The sequence below is a fragment of the Coregonus clupeaformis genome, chromosome 26 (assembly GCF_020615455.1).
Source record: "Coregonus clupeaformis isolate EN_2021a chromosome 26, ASM2061545v1, whole genome shotgun sequence".
Classification (NCBI taxonomy): domain Eukaryota; kingdom Metazoa; phylum Chordata; class Actinopteri; order Salmoniformes; family Salmonidae; genus Coregonus; species Coregonus clupeaformis.
The window spans coordinates 31015370-31037464 of NC_059217.1; positions in this window are offsets into that span (position 1 = coordinate 31015370).

Genomic DNA, 22095 nt, shown 5'->3' on the forward strand with positions numbered 1-22095 from the left:
CAGTGTCACCAGCAAAGCAACCCCACACCATAACACCTCATCCAAGCTTTAGTGGGAACTACACATGCGGAGATCATCCATTCACCCACACCGCGTCTCAGAAAGATACGGTGGTTGGAACCAAAAATCTCCAATTTGGACTCCAGACCAAAGGTCTAATGTCCATTGCTTGTGTTTCTTGGCCCAAGCGACAGCCAGTTTAATCATAGCACTTGATGGTTTCTGCGACTGCACTTGAAGAAACTTTCAAAGTTCTTAACATTTTCCGGATTGACTGACCTTCATATCTTAAAGTAGTGATGGACTGTCGTTTCTCTTTCTTTATTTGAGCAGTTCTTGCCCCCACCCCCCACCTTGTCACAACACAACTGATTGGCTCAAACGCATTAAGAAGGAAATAAATTCCACAAATTAACTTTTATGAAGGCAGACCTGTTATTCTACAATGTAAAAAATAAAGAAAAACCCTTGAATGAGTAGGTGTGTCCAAACTTTTGAATGGTAGTATATACAGTGGGGAGAACAAGTATTTGATACACTGCCGATTTTGCAGGTTTTCCTACTTACAAAGCATGTAGAGGTCTGTAATTTTTATCATAGGTACACTTCAACTGTGAGAGACGGAATCTAAATTGTATGATTTTTAAGTAATTCATTTGCATTTTATTGCATGACAAAAGTATTTGATCACCTACCAACCAGTAAGAATTCCGGCTCTCACAGACCTGTTAGTTTTTCTTTAAGAAGCCCTCCTGTTCTCCACTCATTACCTGTATTATCTGCACCTGTTTGAACTCGTTAGCTGTATAAAAGACACCTGTCCACACACTCAATCAAACAGACTCCAACCTCTCCACAATGGCCAAGACCAGAGAGCTGTGTAAGGACATCAGGGATGAAATTGTAGACCTGCACAAGGCTGGGATGGGCTACAGGACAATAGGCAAGCAGCTTGGTGAGAAGGCAACAACTGTTGGCGCAATTATTAGAAAATGAAAGAAGTTCAAGATGACGGTCAATCACCCTCGGTCTGGGGCTCCATGCAAGATCTCACCTAGTGGGGCATCAATGATCATGAGGAAGGTGATCATTGATGCCCAGAACTACACGGCAGGACCTGGTCAATGACCTGAAGAGAGCTGGGACCACAGTCTCAAAGAAAACCATTAGTAACACACTACGCCGTCATGGATTAAAATCCTGCAGCGCACGCAAGGTCCCCCTGCTCAAGCCAGCGCATGTCCAGGCCCGTCTGAAGTTTGCCAATGACCATCTGGATGATCCAGAGGAGGAATGGGAGAAGGTCATGTGGACTGATGAGACAAAAATATAGCTTTTTGGTCTAAACTCCACTCGCCGTGTTTGGAGGAAGAAGAAGGATGAGTACAACCCCAAGAACACCATCCCAACCATGGAGCATGGAGGTGGAAACATAATTCTTTGGGGATGCTTTTCTGCAAAGGGGACAGGACGACTGCACCGTATTGAGGGGAGGATGGATGGGGCCATGTATCGTGAGATCTTGGCCAACAACCTCCTTCCCTCAGTAAGAGCATTGAAGATGGGTCGTGGCTGGGTCTTCCAGCATGACAACGACCCGAAACACACAGCCAGGGCAACTAAGGAGTGTCTCCGTAAGAAGCATCTCAAGGTCCTGGAGTGGCCTAGCCAGTCTCCAGACCTGAACCCAATAGAAAATCTTTGGAGGGAGCTGAAAGTCTGTATTGCCCAGCGACAGCCCCGAAACCTGAAGGATCTGGAGAAGGTCTGTATGGAGGAGTGGGCCAATATTCCCTGCTGCAGTGTGTGCAAACCTGGTCAAGACCTACAGGAAACGTATGATCTCTGTAATTGCAAACAAAGGTTTCTGTACCAAATATTAAGTTCTGCTTTTCTGATGTCTCAAATACTTATGTCATGCAATAAAATGCAAATTATATATATATAAAATACACTGCCGATTTTGCAGGTGTTCCTACTTACAAAGCATGTAGAGGTCTGTAATTTTTATCATAGGTACACTTCAACTGTGAGAGACGGAATCTAAAACAAAAATCCAGAAAATCACATTGTATAATTTTTAAGTAAGTAATTTGAATTTTATTGCATGACATAAGTATTAAATCTAAGTGTCACATGATCTCAGTATATATATACACCTTTTCTGAAAGGTCCCAGAGTCTGCAACACCACTAAGCAAGAGGCACCACCAAGCAAGCGGCACCTTGAAGACCAAGGAGCTCTCCAAACAGGTCAGGGACAAAGTTGTGGAGAAGTACAGATAAGAGTTGGGTTATAAAAAAAATATCAGAAACTTTGACCATCCCACGGAAAATTGAAAGAATATGGCACCACAACAAACCTGCCAAGAGAGGGCCGCCCACCAAAACACAGGGACCAGGCAAGGAGGGCATTAATCAGAGAGGCAACAAAGAGACCAAAGATAACCCTGAAGGAGCTGCAAAGCTCCACAGCGGAGATTGGAGTATCTGTCCATAGGACCACTTTAAGCCGTACACTCCACTGAGCTGGGCTTTACGGAAGAGTGGCCAGAAAAAAGCCATTGCTTAAAGAAAAAAATGAGTAAACGTGTTTGGTGTTCACCAAAAGGCATGTGGGAGACTCCCCAAACATATGGAAGAAGGTACTCTGGTCAGATGAGACAAAAATTTAGCTTTTTGGCCATCTAGGAAAACGCTATGTCTGGGGCAAACCCAGAGAACACCATCCCCACAGTGAAGCATGGTGGTGGCAGCATAATGCTGTGGGAATATTTTTCATCGGCAGGGACTGGGAAACTAGTCAGAATTGAAGGAATGATGGATGGCGCTAAATACAGGGAAATTCTTGAGGGAAACCTGTTTCAGTCTTCCAGAGATTTTGAGACTGGTTCACCTTCCAGCAAGACAATTACCCTAAGCATACTGCTAAAGAAACACTCGAGTGGTTTAAGGGGAAACATTTAAATGTCTTGGAATGGCTTAAATGTCAAAGCCCAGACCTCAATCCTATCAAGAACCTGTGGTATGACTTAAAGATTGCTGTACACCAGCGGAACCCATCCAACTTGAAGGAGCTGTAGCAGTTTTGCCTTGAAGAATGGGCAAAAATCCCAGGGGCTAGATGTGCCAAGCCTTAGAGACATACCCCAAGAGACTTGCAGCTGTAATTGCTACAAAAGGTGTCTCTACAAAGTATTGACTTTGGGGGGGGGGGTGAATAGTTATGCACGCTCAAGTTTTCTGTTTTTTTGTCTTATTTCTTGTTTGTTTCACAATAAAAATTATTTTGCATCTTCAAAGTGGTAGGCATGTTGTTCAAATCAAATGATACAAACCCCCCAAAAATCAATTTTAATTCCAGGTTTTAAGGCAACGAAATAGGAAAAATGCCAAGGGGGGTGAATACTTTCGCAAGCAAAAAGGTATGTGGACACCCCTTCAAATTAGTGGATTTGGCCATTTCAGCCACACCTGTTGCTAGCAGGTGTATAAAATCAAGCACACAGCCATGCAATCTCCATAGACAAACATTGGCAGTTGAATGGCCTTACTGAAGCGCTTAGTGACTTTCAACGTGGCACCGTCATAGGATGCCACCTTATCAGAGACTGAAACCAGACTGTGGCCTAATGCATCTCTCCTTAAACAAAGGTTCTGAGAGCTGGGGTTGAACAGAGTTTAAACTAAACATGAGTGTTTTTGTAAGATAAGGGATTGATTGATTGTATTACTATTGATTCTGAACTGAATGAAAGTCGAATTTAGCCGCCATCACAGACAAAGGAAGTGAGCGGAGCAATAAAGAGCGGGAAACTAAAGAGTGAGGGGTTTTGAGCTAGAAGGGATGAGAATGGGACTATATAGATGGCAACAAAATGGGAAAAATGCCAAGGGGGGTAAATACTTTTGCAAGCAAAAAGGTATGTGGACACCCCTTCAAATTAGTGGATTTGGCCATTTCAGCCACACCTGTTGCTAGCAGGTGTATAAAATCGAGCACACAGCCATGCAATCTCCATAGACAAACATTGGCAGTTGAATGGCCTTACTGAAGCGCTTAGTGACTTTCAACGTGGCACCGTCATAGGATGCCACCTTATCAGAGACTAAAACCAGACTGTGGCCTAATGCATCTCTCCTTAAACAAAGGTTCTGAGAGCTGGGGTTGAACAGAGTTTAAACTAAACATGAGTGTTTTTGTAAGATAAGGGATTGATTGATTGTTTTACTATTGATTCTGAACTGAATGAAAGTCGAATTTAGCCGCCATCACAGACAAAGGAAGTGGGCGGAGCAATAAAGAGCGGGAAACTGAAGAGGGAGGGGTTTTGAGCTAGAAGGGATGAGAATGGGACTATATAGATGGGGAGCAAAAAGAGAGAGGGGGCCTAATCTGCAGATTAGCCTGGCTTTGTTGAAATTGTAATAAAGTCAGTCTTGATTCTACAAAAACTCTAATAAAGTATAGTGATTATTTTTCCACAACAAGTGCTGAATCATCTGTCCTCGGTTGTAACACTCACTACCGAGTTCCAAACTGCCTCTGGAAGCAATGTCAGCACAAGAACTGTTCATCAGGAGCTTCATGAAATGGGTTTCCATGGCCGAGCAGTCGAACACAAGCCGAAGATCACCATGCGCAATTCCAAGCGTCGGCTGGAGTGGTGTAAAGCTTGCCGCCATTGTACTCTGGAACAGTGGAAACGCGTTCTCTGGAGTGATGAATCACGCTTCACCATCTGGCAGGACGACGGACAAATCTGGGTTTGGCGGATGCCAGGAGAACGCCACCTGCCCCAATGCATAGTGCCAACTGTAAAGTTGGTGGAGGAGGAATAATGGTCTGGGGCTGTTTTTCATGGTTCGGGCAAGGCCCCTTAGTTCTAGTGAAGGGAAATCTTAACGCTACTGCATACAATGACATTCTAGACGATTCTGTGCTTCCAACTTTGTGGCAACAGTTTGGGGAAGGCCCTTTCCTGTTTCAGCATTACAATACCCCCGTGCACAAAGCGAGGTCCATACAGAAATGGTTTGTCAAGATCGGTGTGGAAGAACTGGCCTGCACACAGCCCTGACCTCAACCCCATCAAACACCTTTGGGATGAATTGCAACACCGACTGCGAGCCAGGCGTAATCGCCTAACATCAGTGCCCGACCTCACTAATGCTATTGTGGCTGAATGGAAGCAAGTCCCCGCACAAATGTTCCAACAAGCCTTCCCAGAAGAATGGAGGCTGTTATAGCAGCAAAGGGAGGACCATATCCATATTAATACCCATGATTTTGGAATGAGATGTTCGATGAGCAGGTGTCAACATACTTTTGGTAATGTAGTGTATTTATGACCATTTGTGAGGAACGGGGAACCCATTATAGAAAACATTGCTATTTGTAAAATAAATGCTTTGATCCATTGAAGTGGGTGTATTGTGCATGTGATATACATGTAACATAGTTCTCACTAAAGAAGCCAGCATTTAAATATTTGAGGCACAGAAAGAGAGACAGTGAGAGATCTGAAAACGGATTGATTTTTTTCAAATCATTGGGACGAACTCTCTCGTGCATCCCATCTCTAGATAAATAAATAACAGAGTAGAAAGATAAATAAGCAAGGCATCTCCCTAGTGGGTCATGTATGGCATGATGCTCTCCTATAACCCCTCTTGCATAATTCTACACAGATTTGTATGCCTCTGTACTACCCACGCACACACATGCACACACTCACTCTCTTTCTCTGTCTCACACACACACATTCCCTATCAGGCCAGTTGTAAATCTAAGTGGATGTGTATTCCCCCTGACCCTCAGGCAGAGTGCTCCTGTGTTTACTCCACAGACAATCATTTTTCAATCAGTAATCAATGAACAAAGCAACTGGGAAATATTGACCCAAGCCAGGGCCCAGCACCACACGATGATAACCCAGGGAGGTCTGCAGTGTTTGTTTCTGCACGCATCTGTGTGTGTGTGTGCCTGTGTACGCAATATGCATTTTCTAGGTATAAAAAACAACATTTAGGGTGGATAACAATCATAGAACAAGGAATCTCAAACACACTTTAATTTACAACTTGGCTTCATGGTGAGTGTGTATTTGTGATGGTGATATCCTCTGAGCAGCAGATAATTTTTTGTCTGTCAGTGAGGTGTGTGTGTGTGTGTGTGTTAGTATTTAGAATAGGTTAGGGTTACATTACGCTACCCTCAGCGAAGGACCTCCACCCTGTCTTCCTGATCAACCCTGACAGCCAATCAGATGCTGCATTGGTATCGAGGTACATGGTTCTGCATCTTCTCACCATACCAATTATACATCAATCTGGATTCCATTCCAGAACCACTGGGGCTTCCGATTCCGCTTGGTCTCCTGGACGACCTGAAGGTCAGCTATCACACCCTGTCCTCTCCCCTAAAAGCAAATTTGAGCTAAGAATGTTAACACCCACAGTGTACAATTTAACACTTTCTTAGTTTGTATATGTGACCCACCGAAATAGTGTTAAACTAACACCCCAAGAGTGTTGGGCCCCAACCACCATGGGTGTTGCAAATTCTGACTTAAATTAACACTTTATTAGAGCTGATGCTGTTACAGTTTTCAGTGTTAGGGAATTAACACCTGTGATGTAACACGTATGTTGGTGTTATTTTAATACTGTAGGGTGTAAAGCCTTATTTACATATTTATTTTTCAGGTTGCCTTTCGAGTGAATTTTAGAGGTACCTGTACCACCCCTGACTTTGTTTGCTAGCGACAGAGACATGGTTGTTGCATTAATGTATGTCCTTCCTGTAGCCTTCACCAAGTGAGTGCCTAAATGAATATTTTATCATAATTTGATTACAATACAATTTAATTTTTGACAATAGCATACTTCAACAGCATAGTTTTATCCTAATACAGTAGTCTGAAATTACTGCAGTTTCAGACTATTGCAGTAGTCACATTGGGAAGTCATATTATGCTGGCTTGTAAAGTGTTATATAATTCCTATTGGAATCCAACCGGAGTTAGAATATCCAACAATTTGAACTTTTAATCACCCGCAATCTGCAGTTAGAATGACTGCCAAGGTAGGGAAGATTGATAAATGACCCTACCTAAATCATATACACTGGAACAATCAGCTCAATAACGGGTGAAATAAATCCAACCTCTTACAGATTGGATTAGTTCAGAAACATTTATGTTATTTATCTTTGTGTAGTATAAGATCAATTCATCAATCAATGTGCATGCAGAAACATAGCTATTAAACAAACTATTATAAAAAAGTAACCTGCAACAAAGCATGCTGGGAAATATGATCATGAGACCCCTCCCATGTCTTTTTCACTCCGAGACAGTTCATGGAAATTAACTCAACCCAGTCCAATAATAGCAACACCACCTGGTTAACACTTTTTTTGTTCACCGCAGGTTGTGTCAATTTCAATCCCACTGGTGTTAACCCCACTTCAATCAACACTCAGATATAACACTCACAACACTTTTTACCTCAACACCGAGATTTTAACACCCGCAAATTCAGCCTCCCAATGACACTGTGGTGTCAACGCAGGGGCCATGTACACTTCCAGCCCCAGGGGAAGTTGGATGGTAGTGTAAGGGGCAGTGTGGGATTGGAGAAGGATAGAGGGTGGGGTTGGATGAACTGGAGGTGAGGGTTGGAGGAGTACCAGTCAGATCAGGGCCAGATCTCATGGTTGCTTTTCTGAGTACAGATTATTTTAGCGTGGACGTGAGACTCACAGTTTCAGAGAGAGAGTCAGTTTGTGACCGTACTATATCTTCACTGACCCCATCTTCAATCCACTCACTGCTACAAAGAGATAAACATACTTCTGTGCTTCCTTTCAACCTTTTCCCTTAATCTCTTATTTCCTTCTCTCTCTACCTCACTGACTAGCTCGCTCACCCTCCCTCTCGTCTCCTCCCTCCACATTCTCTCTCTCTCTCTTTGTTATCGAGGTCCAGGCTAGTAGATGTATATTTTATGCTCAGCTCTGGAGGCTTTTACCATTAATTATACAATACCACTAAGCTCTCCATTTGGCGGACAGATGTTATTTGTTCTTTAGAAGAGAAAGGGGACTGCTACTCCATAATTTAGAGGTAATCCTGTTCACTAAGAATAAATAAATAAACAAAGCAACAAACAAACCAATGTATGCACACTAGAGCTAGGCTACTGCATACAGAGACGTAGTTCATCAACACATGCATAGTTGTGGACAGACTCATTCAGAGTGAGATGTATTTTTTGTCTTGTATCAGTAGATTTAAACTACATTCTTGTAGTATATCTGGTTGTTCTCATAGGGCCTGATTCACATTTAGTAAATGTTCACCTTTCCAATGGACTTCCAAATAGTTGGTAATGCAGGCATGTAATGTGCCCTGCAGGTATGTCTACCATGCGTGCACTGAATAAATGTAATTCATTCAATAGGGTTTTCAGCACATTTATATTAAGCCAACCCTTTAAATACAGTGTACCTTTCATTTGAATTTTGTTGACAGACTCACTAGAATACATCGAGAAAACAGGTTCAGAATATAGGGATCAATTAAAGAAATCAATCTAAATATATGCATATTCGTCTCCGTTTCAGTCCCAACTGGTAGATTTAAAAATACTGTGATCTTGTAGATTATTTAGAAAAAAAGTTGGGTTAGGAAAGTAAAGTGCCTTCAGAAAGTATTCACACCCCTTGACTTTTTTCACATTTGGTTGTGTTACGAAGTGGGATTAAAATTGATTTAATTGTCATTTTTGGTCAGCGATCTACACAAAATACTCTGTAATGTCAAAGTGGAAGAAAAATTATAATATTTATTTTAAAAGTATGAAAAATAAAACACAAATATATATATATATTTTTTATAAGTATTCACCCCCCTGAGACAATAGATGTTAGAAACACATTTGGCAGTGATTACAGTTGTGAGTTTTCTTGGGTAAGTCTCTAAGAGCTTTGCAGACCTGGATTGTAAAATATTTGCCCATTATTCTTAAGAAAATTCTTCAAGCTCTGTCAAGTTGGTTGTTGATCATTGTTAGAAAGCCATTGTCAAGTCTTGCCATATATTTTCAAGCCGGTTTAAGTCAAAACTGTAATTAGGCCACTCTGGAACATTCATTGTCGTCTTGGTATGCAACTGCAGTGTAGATTTGGCCTTGTGTTTTATTGTCCTGCTTAAAGGTGAATTTGTCTCCCAGTGTCTGTTGGAAAGAAGACTTAACCAGATTTTCCTCTAGGATTTTGCCTCTGCTGTATTCCGTTTATTTTTATCCTAAAACCTCCCCAGTCCTTGCCGATGGCAAGCATACCCATAATATGAAGGGTGGTACTCAGTGATGTATTGTGTTGGATCTGCCCCAAACATAACACCTTTTTATTTTTTTGCATTATTACTTTAGTGCCTTGTTGCAAACAGGATGCATGTTTTGGAATATTTTTATTCTGTACAAGCTTCCTTCTTTTCACTCTGTCATTTAGGTTAGTATTGTGGAGTAACTACAATGTTTTCTCATATCACAACCATTAAACTCTGTAATTGTTTTAAAATCACCATTGGCCTCATGGTGAAATCCCTGAGCAGTTTCCTTACTTTCTGGCAACTGAGTTAGGAAGGATGCCTGTATCTTTGTAGTGACTGGGTGTATTGATACACCATCCAAAGCCTAATTAATTACCACCATGCTCAAAGGGATGTTCAGCGTCTTTTTTTTTACACATCTACAAATCGGTGCCCTTCTTTGCGAGGCATTGTAAAACCTCCCTGGTCTTTGTGGTTGAATCTGTGCTTGAAATTCACTACTTGATTGAGGGAACTTACAGATAATTGTATGTGTGGGGTACAGAGATGGAGTAGTTATTAAAAAATCATGTTAACCACTATTATTGAACACAGAATGAGTCCATGCCACTTATTATGTGATTTGTTAAGCACATATTTATTCCTGAACTTATTTAAGCTTGCCATAACACAGGGGTTGAATACTTATTGACTCAAGACAATCCAGCTTTTCATTTTCTATATATTTTTTGACATTTTCTACAAACAAAATTCCACTTTGACATTATGGGGTATTGTGTGTGGATCAGTGACACAAAATCTAAATGTAATCAATTTTAAATTCAGGCTGTAACACAACAACATTTGGAAAAAATAAAGGGGTGTGAAAACTTTCTGATGTCACGGTATGTATGAATCATAAAAAAAAAACAGCTGTCATGTATTGATTCAGTGGTTTGGTTCATCCTGAAAGTAAGGTTACTATATTCTATTGTTCAAACCATAAAATATTGGAAGGTGAGAAAAGTTGAACAGTCGTCTATAAATCTACCCTAATAATCCTCACTAATCATGGAACTGTGATGACAACTGTTCAATCGTCGTGAACCGTGAGCCATGGCTCCAGGTCTAAACTGCCATGTATGGTCTGCGTTCCATAATGATTCAAATAGGCTACATGTCCCAAATTATTGCACAGCTTGTAATATATTACCCTAATATGATCCACTATTGCTAACGATCCTCAGGAACAACCACACAAATGTGTCAGTGAAAAGAAAGGTAAACTAATGATGTAATGGAATGATGCACAATGTAAGGAAAGTTACACAAAAGTGACAGTTCTAAATGTATGTCGGTATAACCATAAAGATACTATTAAAATATTAGTATTATTATTCTAATTCCTAATTCTATGGGTATAACTGATGGTGGCTACTGATAGTGTCTAATATTTAACAGGATACAAATTGCAGAAAATACATGGGAAAGCCAGGGCCTATAATTAAAATATTCTAGAAATCATAAATCAACTTGGTAGGTATGGCGCTATACTGTCATTTGCGGATGGCTATACAGAAGCCTATAACATGGGTCTCCAAATTTCATCTCTGCAAGTTATAAGGCCAGCATTTCATAAACTTCACTGTGGAAAAGGTGATACATTGATATGCTTCAGTTTGCTGCCATTAGTGCCATTTAACTGGTTTCACATTTGTCTCCAGCGATCATAAGGTAAAATAGATCGAAAACAATAGTCATTTATATTTACAATCCTCTTATCCAAACGGCTTACTCATTTACCTAGCTCTTATCAATAGCTCTTATCAATTAGTAAATTACAGTGCATGGAGAATGGTGTTATTTCTATCGGAAAAAATAAAGTAGATGTTGTTCCACTTGGAACCGACAGGTTGCCTAACCTTATTCATAGTTTCATCACGCATAAGGATGCTGGAATTATGAGGGAATGAAGTCAAGGTCAGAATATGGCTCATCTGTAGACGCCTTCATTTATTTGATCTCCACCCCTAACGAATAGCGGGTGAATAGCATGCTAATGTCATGCTTAAGTTAAAGTTCATAATACATATAGAAAGAAAAAAAGCATTAGAAGGAAATTATGTTCCATGTATACACACTTAACACGGGTCGGAATTCCCCCATACAGAATAATAACCAAAAGCCTATGTGCAAAATACATCTTAAATCTAGTCCTAACGTTTTACATTTTATATTTCAAATTAAAGACTGGCAATAAAGCTTATTACAATATCTGAAAATTAGAGAAAAAAGTAATATACATCTTTACTTTTTATTGATAATAAGGATAATCACAGTAAGTCATTAAAATGTGATGCATTTAGTACTGTAACAGAGAAGCAGTATGTTGTGTGTAGGGTAGGTATCCTGATGTCTAGTCTTGGGGTCTTGGGACCACTCTCCTCGCCTCCCACAGGCAAGATGAAATGTACACCAGAGTTAGGCAATGACCACTCGCCCCTAACGCGCACGCACGCATGCACACGCACACATGCACACGCACACGCACACGCACACGCACACACACACACACACACACACACACACACACACACACACACACACACACACACACACACACACACACACACACACACACACACACACACACAGTGAGAGGGGCAGACAGGGATAGTAGGAAATGGGTTGGAGGAATCCCTATGTTTTAGAGAGGAATCCTATTAAATGTGTATGAGTGTGTCTGTCTAGGAATCAAGACACCACTCTCCTCTCTTCGATAGCAAGAGGCTCAAGCATGGTGTGTGAGTATGTGTGTGTGTGCATTGGATTATAACCTATTCATGATGGGTGGTATTAGGTCGTCCTATGTTGGGTGTCACCTTGCTGGGCATACTGATACTGTCAAACAAACACACACACACACACACACACACAGCAGGGACAGCAGAGGGGAGGCGAAGGAGGATGAGGATGTTGATATTGATGAGAGGAAGAGTAGAGGGAAAGACGTAAAAGGGTATTGAGCTATGAGATTAACCCAACTCTACGCTGCAGTTTGGATGGAAACCTCATCTCATTGACTTTGAAAACCAGAGAGAGTTTCAGTTTTCCTGCCACACCTGACACCTAACACCTGTACTGTCATCATAATTATACACCAACATATTTCATATGTTTTCTATGAGGAAATTTCCTCATCCAATTTCCACTCAGGGGATAAATAAAGTTTATTCAGTTCAATTCAATCACTTTAGGTTTGTTGTATAGAAACTATATGGTTTGCTAGTTATTAGCAGAAAATCTTTGTTATTAAATGTGTTTTCCCTACCATTGTTTATAATTTGTAATAGCTGTACTGGTCATTAGTATCTATATCCATCACATATCAGAGAATGAGTGAATATCCACTGGCCTTTTCTCTTGTCTGACAACCCTTTCCAATAATATAGCTTTGTGTCCTGTCTGCAGCTGAAAGGCCATCAAAATACTAGACATTACATCAAATAATAAATATTTCATTTTCTATGGGGATGAATCCATCATGATATATTTTCTACTATCAACAACCGAAAGAGTAACTCTGAATTATGCAAATTAAATAGAGACGTGGCATACCCTAATTCACCAAGTGATAATATCCAAATAGAAATAAGCTTACATTTTCTTGTGATCTTTGATAAAGGTTTTAAAACTACAATCCTTAGTTGAAACAATAACAAAGGGTTCATTCCACCTCTGTTTTGGTTCAAAGTTGAGGGATGGGCCTGGAGACATGTAACCACTCTCAAATTCATAGACAGAGCTATGGATGCAAGGACTGACCATCCATGATATCAAAATGATAGTTTTACCAATGTTTTGAGGCTATACAGTGTGTGTTTACATCTACAGTGAGGGAAAAAAGTATTTGATCCACTGCTGATTTTGTACGTTTGCCCACTGACAAAGACATGATCAGTCTATAATTTTAATGGTAGGTTTATTTGAACAGTGAGAGACAGAATAACAACAAAAAAATCCAGAAAAACGGATGTCAAAAATGTTATAAATTGATTTGCATTTTAATGAGGGAAATAAGTATTTGACCCCTCTGCAAAACATGACTTAGTACTTGGTGGCAAAACCCTTGTTGGCAATCACAGAGGTCAGACGTTTCTTGAAGTTGGCCACCAGGTTCTTTACACATCTCAGGAGGGATTTTGTCCCACTCCTCTTTGCAGATCTTCTCCAAGTCATTAAGGTTTCGAGGCTGACATTTGGCAACTCGAACCTTCAGCTCCCTCCACAGATTTTCTATGGGATTAAGGTCTGGAGACTGGCTAGGCCACTCCAGGACCTTAATGTGCTTATTCATGAGCCACTCCTTTGTTGCATTGGCCGTTTGTTTTGGGTCATTGTCATGCTGGAATACCCATCCACGACCCATTTTCAATGCCCTGGCTGAGGGAAGGAGGTTCTCACCCAAGATTTGACGGTAAATGGCCCCATCAATCGTCCCTTTGATGCGGTGAAGTTGTCCTGTCCCCTTAGCCGAAAAACACCCCCAAAGCATAATGTTTCCACCTCCATGTTTGACGGTGGGGATGGTGTTCTCGGGGTCATAGGCAGCATTCCTCCTCCTCCAAACATGGCGAGTTGAGTTGATGCCAAAGACCTCGATTTTGGTCTCATCTGACCACAACACTTTCACCCAGTTCTCCTCTGAATCATTCAGATGTTCATTGGCAAACTTCAGACGGGCCTGTATATGTGCTTTCTTGAGAAGGGGGACCTTGCGGGCGCTGCAGGATTCAGTCCTTCACGGCGTAGTGTGTTACCAATTGTTTTCTTGGTGACTATGGTCCCAGCTGCCTTGAGATCATAGACAAGATCCTCCCGTGTAGTTCTGAGCTGATTCCTCACCGTTCTCATGATCATTGCAACTCCACGAGGTGAGATCTTGCCCCAGGATGAGGGAGATTGACAGTTCTTTTGTGTTTCTTCCATTTGCGAATAATCGCACCAACTGTTGTCACCTTCTCACCAAGCTGCTTGGCGATGGTCTTGTAGTCCATTCCAGCCTTGTGTAGGTCTACAATCTTGTCCCTGACATCCTTGGAGAGCTCTTTGGTCTTGACCATGGTGGAGAGTTTGGAATCTGATTGATTGATTGCTTCTGTGGACAGGTGTCTTTTATACAGGTAACAAACTGAGATTAGGAGCACTCCCTTTAAGAGTGTACTCCTAATCTCAGCTCGTTACCTGTATAAAAGACACCTGGGAGCCAGAAATCTTTCTGATTGAGAGGGGGTCAAATACTTATTTCCCTCATTAAAATGCAAATCAATTTATAACATTTTTGACATGCGTTATTCTGGATTTTTTTGTTATTCTGTCTCTCATTGTTCAAATGAACCTCCCATTAAAATTATAGACTGATAATTTCTTTGTCAGTGGGCAAACGTACAAAATCAGCAGGGGATCAAATACTTTTTTCCCTCATTGTACATTGTATACAAACATTGGAGTAAATCAAGCATATATGTTGGGTTCTGATGGGATATGACAGTTGAACTAAGCTTATGAGGCAGTTATTACTATGAGGCAATCAATGTGTATACATCAGTAATTTATAAGTACAAAAAGGATGTAGGAACTATTGATTCTAGCTTTAATCAAATAATTTTCTAATAATTTTCACATTAGTTGTAGCCTACAATATTTAGGCTAAATGCACTCAGTAATTAAATGCATATTAAAATTATTTTATTAACGTAAGATAAAGCGCTAAAAGACATAATATAATAGGCTACAATATATATTTGTTTTATAGAAGACAACATGAATCTAAAAGTGTTAAGAAACTATAAAACATAAAAGTGATCATAAAACAAGAAATACAATTATTATAATAACATTAATATTAAATTATAATAAATATTGGCATTGTTAATTTTAAGCATTACACATGAATCATTATAATACGGTTCAGTCATTAATCTTAGTGTTTCAAATCAATTATCAATTACTGCTTGACCAAAATAAAGTCAGAAAAAAGGATGGATGATTCGTACACATATTGTACTGTCACGTTCGCTTAAGGAGGAGGACCAATGCGCAGCGTTGAATGCGTACATATTATTTATTAAACAGATCACCCGATCAAAGCAACGAACGAAACGTGAAGTCCTTCGATACACACAAACCAAAAGGAACATAGATCTACACACCCTGGCTCAACATAACAGTGTCCCCAGAGCCAGGGCGTGACAGTACCCCCTAAAGGCGCGGACTCCGACCGAGCCAACTAAATACCACAGGGGAGGGACCGGGTGGGCACTCCGCCTTGGCGGCGGATCCGGCTCTGGGCCCGATCCCCACTTCCTCTCCAACCCCCCAAAGTACCCCTGGTCCTGTCTAGCCCCGCTGGCCAAAGCCGGATCCGCCGCCAAGGCGGAGTGCCCACCCGGTCCCTCCCTGTAGATTTAGTTGGCTCGGCCGGAGTCCGGCGCCTTTAGGGGGTACTGTCACGCCCTGGCTCTGGGGACACTGTTATGTTGAGCCAGGGTGTGTAGATCTATGTTCCGTATTTCTGTGTTGGCCTGAGTGACTCCCAATCAGAGGCAACGAGTGTCAGCTGTTTGCTGGTTGTCTCTGATTGGGAGCCATATTTAAACTGTTGGGTTCCTTTGTGTTTTGTGGGTTCTTGTTTCGTGTTGGTTGTGTTTAACCGTGTACTGTCACGTTACCGTCTTTTGTTGTTTTGATTACGTTTCGCTAATAAATGAGTATGTTTGCCTGCAACGCTGCGCCTTGGTCCTCATCTTTGGTAGACGATCGTGACATGTACACATTTTGTTGGCGTTTCATTTGCAGTTACTAATGTTGATAATTTTGATAGCTCTGTTTCATACAAATGAACATTACATGTGAATATTATTACATTGAACATTTTAATATTCATCTCATAAAATGTGCTTTAGCGAATTGCGCTCACCAAGACATTTGGCCTACTACACGCAGAACAAGCACATTGCCTCCTCCACTTCCACCCTAACTTGTCTGTCAGTTTGTTTTCAGTTTGTTTGTTCAGCGTGATGCCTCTTAGTATTTAGTATTTTATTAGGATCCCCATTAGCTAGTGCCTAAGCAGCATTCACTCTTTCTGGGGCACACAACTCTTCCTGGTCTCTCTCCCTCTCTCTCGCTCTCGCTCTCTCTCTCTCTCTCTGGCAGGGACATTAAAATACCCTCGGTTTGGTAGAGATCCGATAGACACCAGGAGGCTGAAATTAACATCCTTACCAAACGGTGGCGCTGCTCGCAAACAAACCCAGGCTGCAGCTATACAGAGAAGGTATACACACCAACAACATGCAGGACCTTAGGATACCACCATAGCCTGCTGTAAAAGAGAGTGGACAGTGAATAGTTGAAGATGTATTTATTCTAATACACAAATGCTTTTTTGGTTAGGCCTATGGAGGGGTAACATCCCAATCAGTCCCCCTAATCGATCCTTAATGGTCTTGTTTCACTTCTGCTTTGTTTCTCATCGTCGTTGGAAACCGGAAGGAATGTAACTTTTTCCATATAGGTGAGCTGTGTTTCTGTATTCATTGTGTTCAGCTTCAGGTAAAGAGCAATAAACACGAATGATAAACAGATAATGACAACTGTCCATATTTATACCCAGACGGTGTGAAAGAAGCTCAGGCATAAGGCGTTGCTCAAGACAAGCTTTCTCCCAGGCTGTCCCTTGTCAACAGGATTGACCTCTCTCAGGAGAGTTATCTTCCTCCCTTTCCTCCCCTTACTTCTCACCTCACCTGGCCTTACCCCTCCTCTCTTTTCTCTTTCCTCTCCTCTGTGAATGGTGTCTCCCATCCTGTGTGCCCTCCCTGGCGACGTTCCCGATGGGGACGGAGGGAGTAAAGGGAGTGGAGGGAGCAGGGAGAGCGGTGGGGGGGGGGGGCATCCTGGCATGTGTGTGTGTGTGCTTTGCTCTGCTCAGTGGCTCTGACAGCTGTCACTTTGGATGGCGCTAGTGAAGATGGGCTAATCTGGAATGGGCATGGACAGGCCTAGAGCTGAGGGCTCACAGTGTCCCAGGGATCACCACACCGTGTCACTGACTGACTCTCTCCTGCCTGAGAGGCCTGCATCTCCCCCTCTGTGCCCTAGTTGGAGGCATATGTGTGGGGGGTGGAGGAAATGGACAGGAACATGGACAGGTACATTCTGGTACAGAGATGCAGGGACAGTGTGTACAGTTGTATCTTTAGTTTGTATGAGTAAAGAAGGAGGGGGAGGGGGGGAACCTAAAAGGTTTCTGTGTGTGTGTGTGTCCCTGTGTGCATGTGTGTGCATTTGAGTGTGTATCTGTCTGTGTATCTGTCCGTGTGTGTGCAAGCTCGGAGTGTGCGTGTGAGCTCTAAAGTGTGTGTAGAGCTCTGAGGAGGTGGAGGGTGCCGGGGTGGTTAGTGGGTAGGGAGAGATAAGAGAGCGGATATAAGAGGGGTCAGCCGGGTCACATTGTGGTTAGCACAGACAGCAGGGGGAAGGAAAGTGATCCAACAGCTACTGCTACAGCTACTGCTACAGAGGGGGGAAACGAGAGGGGGAGAACCAGGGAGGGAGGGAGGGGAACAGAAACTATAGTGACCAGAGGAGGGAATACGTTTTCGATGTCCATCCATGTCTGAGGACATCGGGAGATGACGTGGAAACCGGCCTCTAGGGGCAACAGTGAGCACTGTTAGCTTCAAGTGGGTTTAGGTTTTGCTAGGGTGTACGCATCTGCCTCTGATTCCAAAGGTTGCAAGTTTGAATCCAGCGATAGAAAGTTGTTTTGAGATTTTTGTTTTAAGCATACACCAAACCCTTACCTTAACCATTCGGAGTTAATGCCTAAACTTAACCTTAAACACTTTGATGTTTGCAACAACATCGAAATTTGACGTTTGAGAAAGATGGATGAACGTCTAATTCTGATGTGAGACTGTGGGAGCTAGTTGAGGAGTAGAGCGGAGGGAGATATTTGATGTGTAAAAAGAGAAGGGATGGAGAAGGAGGGAGCTGTAGAGTGTGTGACAGTTGCAGCTCTGTAAAATGACCAGTACGTGTGTGTGCATGTGTGTGTGTGTGCATGTGTGTATGTGCGCGCTAGCATGTGTGTGTGCGTGTATGTCAGAGTTTCCTCCTCTCTCTGCATACGGTAGCAATAGCCGCTGTATGTGTGCTGAATCAGCTCGTTATCTGGTGGAGCCGATGACAGAATAGGTTTAAATCTCAGCTTCGTCGCAAGGCCCTCCACTACCCTCTTCATCTACTGTTTGTTTTCTCTCTTTTACACACACACACACACACACACACACACACACACACACACACACACACACACACACACACACACTGATCATTGATTATTGATTACCATTACCATTTGTATCTATCTATTTATCCTGCTACTGTTTACATGTATATATTCAACAAGCTCTCACAGTCGCATGTCAGAATTAAACGTTCATCCATGTTTCTCAAACGTAAAATTGTCGAAGTTGTTCCAAATGTCACATTTCTAAGTGTTTGGTTACTTCTCAGTATCGTTCCAAGGTTAAGGTTAGGCATTAACTCTGAATTCTTAAGGTTAGGCATTAACTCTGAATTCTTAAGGTTAGGCATTAACTCTGAATTCTTAAGTTTAGGCATTAACTCTGAATTCTTAAGGTTAGGCATTAACTCTGAATTCTTAAGGTTAGGCATTAACTCTGTATTGTTAAGGTTAGGCATTAACTCTGAATGGTTAAGGTAAGGGTTAAGTTTTAGGATAGTCTTAAAACAAAAATATAAAAAACAACTTTCTATTGCTGTATTCGATCATGCAACCTTTGGTAACAGCGCTCACTGCTGCCCCTAGTGGATGGTTCCCACGTCTTCTCCCGACGTTCTCGAACATGGATGGATTTCGAATACTGACTTGTACCTGATATATTACCATGAGTATATATGATAATATATTACCAATATTTATATATTCCTGCTACCTGTCACTTTTCATCCCTGTTTACATGACACTCTTGCACACACACACACACACACACACACACACACACACACACACACACACACACACACACACACACACACACACACACACACACACACACACACACACACACACACACACACACTAACACCCACACACTTACACTTATATACACACACTCACCAACCCACTACTTATGCTGCTGCCATACTGTTTACTACTATTATTATTATTATTAGTTGTAGTAGTAGTAATATTATTATTATTATTTATCCTACCAGTCACTTTCTCCTAATCCCTGCCTACATGTACATATCTACCTCAAATACTCCACTATCCCTCCACATTGTAAATTTACTCTGTATATAGCGTCCCACTCCTATTTCTTATTTCTCGTGTTATTTTAGTTTTTTTTTATTAGCTATACTTTTTTTGATATTGAATACAGCACTGTTGGGTAGGGCTTGCAAGTTAAGTACACTGCTCAAAAAAATAAAGGGAACACATCCTAGATCTGAATGAATGAAATAATCTTATTAAATACTTATTTCTTTACATAGTTGAATGTGCTGACAACAAAATCACACAAAAATTATCAATGGAAATCAAATTTATCAACCCATGGAGGTCTGGATTTGGAGTCACCCTCAAAATTAAAGTGGAAAACCACACTACAGGCTGATCCAACTTTGATGTAATGTCCTTAAAACAAGTCAAAATGAGGCTCAGTAGTGTGTGTGGCCTCCACGTGCCTGTATGACCTCCCTACAACGCCTGGGAATGCTCCTGATGAGGTGGCGGATGGTCTCCTGAGGGATATCCTCCCAGACCTGGACTAAAGCATCCGCCAACTCCTGGACAGTCTGTGGTGCAACGTGGCGTTGTTGGATGGAGCGAGACATGATGTCCCAGATGTGCTCAATTGGATTCAGTTCTGGGGAACGGGCAGGCCAGTCCATAGTATCAATGCCTTCCTCTTGCAGGAACTGCTGACACACTCCAGCCACATGAGGTCTAGCATTGTCTTGCATTAGGAGGAACCCCAGGGACAACCGCACCAGCATATGGTCTCACAAGGGGTCTGAGGATCTCATCTCAGTACCTAATGGCAGTCAGGCTACCTCTGGCGAGCACATGGAGGGCTGTGCGGCCCCCAAAGAAATGAAATGCCACCCCACACCATGACTGACCCACCGCCAAACCGGGTCATGCTGGAGGATGTTGCAGGCAGCAGAACGTTCTCCACGGCGTCTCCAGACTCTGTCACGTCTGTCACTTGCTCAGTGTGAACCTGCTTTCATCTGTGAAGAGCACAGGGCGCCAGTGGCGAATTTGCCAATCTTGGTGTTCTCTGGCAAATGCCAAACGTCCCTCACGGTGTTGGGCTGTAAGCACAACCCCCACCTGTGGACGTCGGGCCCTCATACCACCCTCATGGAGTCTGTTTCTGACCGTTTGAGCAGACACATGCACATTTGTGGCCTGCTGGAAGTCATTTTGTAGGGCTCTGGCAGTGCTCCTCCTGCTCCTCCTTGCACAAAGGCAGAGGTAGCAGTCCTGCTGCTGGGTTGTTGCCCTCCTACAGCCTCCTCCACGTCTCCTGATGTACTGGCCTGTCTCCTGGTAGCGCCTCCATGCTCTGGACACTACGCTGACAGACACAGCAAACCTTCTTGCCACAGCTCGCATTGATGTGCCATCCTGGATGAGCTGCACTACCTGAGCCACTTGTGTGGGTTGTAGACTCCGTCTCATGCTACCACTAGAATGAAAGCACCGCCAGCATTCAAAAGTGACCAAAACATCAGCCAGGAAGCATAGGAACTGAGAAGTGGTCTGTGGTCACCACCTGCAAAACCAGTCCTTTATTGGGGGTGTCTTGCTGATTGCCTATAATTTCCAACTGTTGTCTATTCCATTTGCACAACAGCATGTGACATTTATTGTCAATCAGTGTTGCTTCCTAAGTGGACAGTTTGATTTCAGAGAAGTGTGATTGACTTGGAGTTACATTGTGTTGTTTAAGTGAGCAGTGTATTTCACTGTACTTGTGCATGTGACAAATAAAACACGAAACTTGAAACCCACACACATTCAGCACTAATGCACGCACAAGCACACACTCACACTTCCAGACCTTTTGCCACCATGGGTCTATAAAATTTAAGGAGACTCTTTCTCATTTATTTTTGTCAAAATGACCAGCTAGAAAGTGTTCAAATAATACATCAGGAGAGAGGGGAGGATTGAGGAAAGAGGGAGGACATTCATTTGGAGATTATCCCCCAACACAAATCTGTTAATTAATATCAACTGGTAGTTCCAGTGTTAATTCAGGCTCATTGTCCGCTAGAATAATAATCAGGATAATCTGTCTATTACAGCGGGATTACAACAAGTTAGGAAGATAGGACCTGAAACTGGGTTTTGGGCTTTAATAAAACTTTAATTTGTTACAATCATTAGGGCAGGCTTGTGTCATCAAATCAAATCAAATCAAATTGTATTGGTCACATACACGTGTTTAGCAGATGTTATTGAAGGTGTAGCGAAATTCTTGTGCTTCTAGCTCCGACAGTGTAGTAATATCTAGCAAGTAATATCTAACAATTTCACAACATATACCCAATACACACAAATCTAATTAAGGAATGAATTAAGAATATATACATATAAACATATATGGACGAGCGATGTCAGAGCGGCATGGACTAAGATACAGTAAAATACAGTATATACAGTTGAAGTC